Genomic DNA, 5,801 nt, shown 5'->3' on the forward strand with positions numbered 1-5,801 from the left:
TAAACAATTCTCCTAACTCATCACACCAAGAATAATTAAAACAGATTAAGCACAATAACGTAACATACTCGCCTCAAGATTTGACTCAAAAGCACCACTCATTTTATTCAAAAACCTGCTCACTTACTCTAACATAGAAGCCATAGACATTACCTTTCCTTCACAAGTCATGTGCCCTCACACAATCAATAGAGAATAGTTCCACACACAATAAAGTTCAAGAACAATTTGGAACTCAAGATAGAAAGAATTAACTCTCTCAGAAATGACATTCATGTGATACAAAAGATGTATCATAAGCTTGCCCGTAGTGTACTACTCTACTAATTGGGCTCATTTAGTCAAGGATCAAGTAAGATATTATTTGGATGTAATGTAAGCTGCGGGATGGGTAGGATATATTTGGATATAAGCGTGACTACACCTCCCTAAGCACTTTAATACATACAATTTAACCATCTAAAACTCCATACATATGTCAAACCATAACTCCACCTTCACATCAGTATACGTCAACTCCCAACTTCTTTAAGCACAAATATATTAAGAGTTACCAATATCAATGAATTTTTTTAATTTTTTTTTCATTTTCTTTTTGAATTCAAGTGGCTCTTATTTTATTTTATTTTTCAAAACAGTGCACCTTTCTCCTTATTCCAATAGTTCCACTCAAAAGCCAAACCAACACCCCATACTTTACTTTTACAAAGTTCATAACAATTTCAAGTGCTTGTGAGAGGTAAGAAGTTTCAAATAGATGGTCAATTCAAACAATTGGGTAAGGCTTGTAATGTGGTTGCCAAAGAAATACGATTACAAGCTCAAAGGGGTCAACTAGGATACATAACAATTAGGTGGGTAACAACATATAACTGGCTTAACAAAGAAATGCCTATATCACTTCCAAGACTGAATAAACTACTATTTTGCTTTGCAAACACACGGGGAAAGTTCTAGATATAAAATTCAATGCATAGAATACCAAAAACCTCACACACACATGGCACATAACTCACTCATGATCGGACTCATCAAGACACTCTAGTCAAAACAGTTAAGCAAAGTTAAGATCATACAATTTAAGTTACTTATACAAGAGTCAAAAACTGAGCATAAGCGTCACAACTAAAGCACTTACTATTCTCAAGGCATAATAAAGTCAAAAAATATTGCTTTCATTTAAAATCACAGCACAAGATTTTCTACTCCTAAAAAAAAATACAACTAACTACACCCGGTTCAAATAAAACCCTTGGAAAATAACCGCAACATAAATAAAAACCAAGGGGGATTTTCTTCAACTTTAATCCCTCAAGAAGACAACTGAGGCAATCCATCGTCGAGAAAAGTCAAAATTGTCAAAATTTCCAATCAATTAAATTACAAAAACACACATATACATTTATACATTCTATACGTATATACATCCCCACCCCACACTTTAAATTATGGCATGTCCCTATGATACACAAATAAAAAGCAAGAGGTAAGGAAAACTTCCCTGAACATCTAATTGGGGTTTGAGTCGAAGTTGGGCTCCATCCCTCGTGCCCGAACTAGTGTACACATCCATGTAGATAGCTTCTTCTCAGCCTTTTTGGGGTACACCCCACCCTTAACTTTCTCACTCACTACAGCCTTCTCTTTCGCACCCTTCACTTTTCGTTCAATACTCGCAGCTGGTTTGTCCTTTTGTGCCCCCTTTGCTACATCCATCTTGAAAGTCACAGTTTCCTCACACACTCTAAGCATGAGTTTTCTATCTTGTATATCTAATATAACTCTACACATTGCTAAGAATGGACTTCCTAGGATGAGTGTGACACCCTTGTTCTCTTCCATATTAACCACTATGAAATCCACAGGAAATACAAATTTATCCACCCGAACTAAGACATCTTCAACTATTCCCTCAGGTGTTAGAGTCATTTGGTCTGCCAGCTGCAAAGATATTGGTGCAGACGTTATCTCTCCAATTTCCTTCTCCAGTTTCCTGTAAATAGATAGAGGCATTGTATTAATTGAGGTACCAGAATCACATAGAGAATTATCAAAATTAGTAGTGCCTAAAGAGCAAGGCATGGTAAAACTCCTTGGATCTCCACACTTTTGTGGGAGTTTATTTTGCAATATCGCGCTGTAATGCTCTGTGAGCTTGACCTCTAAGGTCTCCTATATTTTCCTCTTCTTCGTAAGGATCTCTTCCAAGAATTTAGCATAAGCAGGCATCTATGAGAGCACTTCTGTGAATGGTGAGTTTACATGAACCTGTTTCAGCACATTCATAAATCTCTTGAACTGCTTGTCCAGCTTTTCTCTACTTAGCTTTTGGAGAAAAGGTAGCACAGGCATATGCTTGCTCATCTAAGGTTCCTACCTTCTCGAGTTATCTTCCTTCTTCTTTACGGCACCACTTTTCAGCTGCTTCCCGTTTTCTTTTTTTTTTATGTCTCATATCTTTTTGGATTGGAGTAAGATATTTCAACATTTGCCCGCTTCTCAAAGTTACAATATATACTGTTTCTTTAGGATTTCTTTCTGTATCAGCCGGGAGTGTTCCTGGGGCTCTCTCAGACATTAGAGTAGCTAAGTGACCAACCTGTTTTTCCAGGCCTCTAAAGGATGTACCCAAATCTTTGATAGCTACATCATGGGCATCAAGCCTCTCATCTGTCTTGATAATGAAGGTCTTCATAAGATCTTCCATGCTGGATTGATTCGACTGTGGAGATTGATACTAATGCCTTTGCTGATTTTGAAAACCGGGAGCTCCTTGTTCCTGGAATCTGGGGTTGTTTTGTTGCCATGCATTTCCAGTACCCCCAGGTGAACTCCATGAAAATTCGGGGCACCTTTGATCCATTGCATTAAAATTATAGTTTCCTACAGCATTCACTTCCTCAGTTGAGGCTTGTCACTCATGAGTAGGGTGTCCTCTTCTACATATATCACAAGCTGCGTGGTGTACATTTTGCATCGAAGCTACAGTTAGCTTTCTATTTCTTTGGCCATAGCATCAAGATGTACTTGCACAGATGTAGTAGCATCAACTTGGTGAACACCAATTTATTTTCTTCTTTACAAACTCTCAGAGGTCCACTGATTAGCATCTTCAGATAACTCATCAAGAATTGCAACTATCTCCTCTGGAGTCTTCTTCATAAAAGGGCCTCCAACTGCATTATTCAATGTTCTACGTGAGGCTGGTGTCAATCCATCCCAAAAATCTTGGGGTTGCATCCAGAGTTTAATTTCGCTATGTTGACACCTTCTAACTATCTCCTTAAACCTCTCCCATGCTTCAAAAACAGTTTCATTCTCTTTCTGGCAGAAGTTATGGATTTCTCTTCTAATCTTGCCCGTCTTAGCTGAGGAGAAATATTTATCAAGAAATTTTCTGGTCATTTCCTCCCATGTTCTAATTGATCCATTTGGCAACCTTCGAAGCCACTACTTCGCATCATCTTTAAGTGAAAAGAGGAATGTCCTTAAATACATGACATCTAGTGACACCCCATTGTATTGAAAGATGTTCATAATCTCCTCGAAGTCCATCATATGCGTGTTTGGATATTCGTTCATCTTCCCTCTGAAAATGCAGCTGTTTTGAATGGTTTGAAGCAAACCTTGCTTCAACTCAAAATTATTTGCTGCAATTGGAGGTGGTCTAACACTTGACAATCTTGATTGTAGACTGGTCTGGCATAAACACCTAATGCTCTACCAGGCTTGGGTACCGCATTCTCGAACTGGTCTTCAATCAAGGGATGATTTATATTAAATCGTCGACCCCTATTGTCTTCAACAGTTTCCTCAGCAGCTCTAACTGCTATCCTTGCAGCTTCTTCTCTATACTGCGCTACCTCTCTTGCAGCTGCCTCTACCTCGTCGTCACCGTTATTAGCCATGTGTTCTTGGGTTGAAGGTTGCCCCAAGTACTTTACGGTGAACTCTTTCTCCTTCCTCAGTTGTCGCAAGTATTTTTCCAATTCCGATTTGTAAGGTATTATTTCTTTAGAAGAAGATCGCGTCATACACCACAGAGTTAACCCATTGCCTGCACACGGAGGAGAAACCCGTGAAGAACAAAATAAAAGTAAAAAAAATAAAAAATAAATTCCTGAATTAGCACTACAAACTATTTCAATCACTATTGATTGCCAATCCCCGGCAACGACGCCAAAATTTGACTAGCCCAAAACACATACTTAAATATTCTCGCTAGTCGAATATAGTATAATATAATATCGTATCCACAGGAATTGGAGTTAAATAGTATAATCGTAGTTTGTAGTTCGATTGCTATCCAAGATGATCAAAAATTTAGATTTATATGGTTAATCCTAAAATTAATTAAGAATCTAGAGCTAATTGACTAATGCCAATTGAAGCAAGGACTGAGCAAAAGGAGATATCAATGGGAAAAAATGGGGTTTTGATAGGATAAGTGCAAGATAATTATCTGGGATTTAACTCTAGATAATTCACTTATAATATTCAAGTGAGTCTCTCGAATTCACTCTGTTATTAGTTCAAACGTTCAGCAAAAACTCCTCTTTCGATTAAGTCTTAACCTCACGAGATGAACCAATTTAAGCACTGTGAAAATGTGCAAGAATGCGTAGTGGATCGGTCTTTAGGAAAACCTCTTTCGATTATTTTCTGAACTAGGTTTAATCAATGATTCAACTAGTCTCATTCGATTACTTTGAAGAATCTATGAATTCAACCAACAATATAATGCAAAGATATCATAAGTTATGCCTCTCTCGATTACAAGAACTAGTGAATATAGATGCAACAATTAAATCTTCCACAACGATTCAAATACATAAAAATAGAGTTATAATCCACAAACAATCATCAATACACCAAATCCATCAAAACCCAAAAAGGAACTACTCCATGGACATGGAGAAGTTTTTCACAAATATAACTAAAGTATAGGAAAACATAAATTCAATCCAAACCGGAACTTGAGTGAGGAAGGGATGATGAAATCCTTGTGCTTGTGTTCTTCCCAAGCCTCCTTAGCCCCCTTAGGTCGAAAATGTGTCAAAAGTCCTGAAAATGGTGTTTTCCTGTGTATTTAAGCCACCCCCAATAAAACCCAGACGAAATTACCATTTTTTCGCGGAAATGGGAAGTTACTCATAACAATTTTACACTACCGTGCCGCGCCATGCGACGCGCTTGTGGAAATTTCCAGAACACTTCACAAAACAATTTCTGGGCATAATTTGTACTGTCGCGCCCCATGCGGCGCGGCTGTGCATTTTTCTTAGAGTGAGTTCGCTTCTCCAATTTTTGACATCCAGACTTGGTCCTTGACCCCCGAACGCAATCCTGGTTTAATCCCTTGGGCTTCTACTCAGACTTCAAAGCTCCAAATAGCTCGAATTTGATCCGCAACATCTAAATAACTCGGAATCACTCCTATACGGCATAAAACACACAATAAGTGCAAAACATGTCACGACCCAATTTTTCCTCCGTTGGGTATCGTGATGGCGCCTAGTCTTAGGGACTAGGTAAGCTTAACATTTACTAAATAACAACAATAATTTTTAATTTAATACATAAGGGCGTCTAAGGATCTTAACCGATATAATTTGCACATATAAACCAAGTACGTACTCGTCACCTTGTGTACATGGTTTTTAATTACACAAATTGCACATAAGACTCAATGCCTAAGGGGAATTTCCCTCACTCAAGGTTAGGCAAGATACTTACCTTTTTGAAATTATGCCGATATTCCAAAATCGCCTTCTTGCTTGAATTGAACCTCCGGACCACTC

The 5,801-nt window shown here is 38.0% G+C and overlaps 1 non-coding gene across 1 annotated transcript; it reads left to right on the forward strand.

Moving 5' to 3' along the window:
- Positions 1-3,253: 3,253 nt before the first annotated feature.
- Positions 3,254-3,357, forward strand: LOC142172187 (small nucleolar RNA R71). Its single transcript, XR_012701563.1, has one exon. It is a non-coding gene; the product is annotated as a small nucleolar RNA R71 (small nucleolar RNA).
- Positions 3,358-5,801: the final 2,444 nt, after the last annotated feature.

The sequence above is a fragment of the Nicotiana tabacum genome, chromosome 17 (assembly GCF_000715075.1).
Source record: "Nicotiana tabacum cultivar K326 chromosome 17, ASM71507v2, whole genome shotgun sequence".
In the NCBI taxonomy this organism is placed as follows: domain Eukaryota; kingdom Viridiplantae; phylum Streptophyta; class Magnoliopsida; order Solanales; family Solanaceae; genus Nicotiana; species Nicotiana tabacum.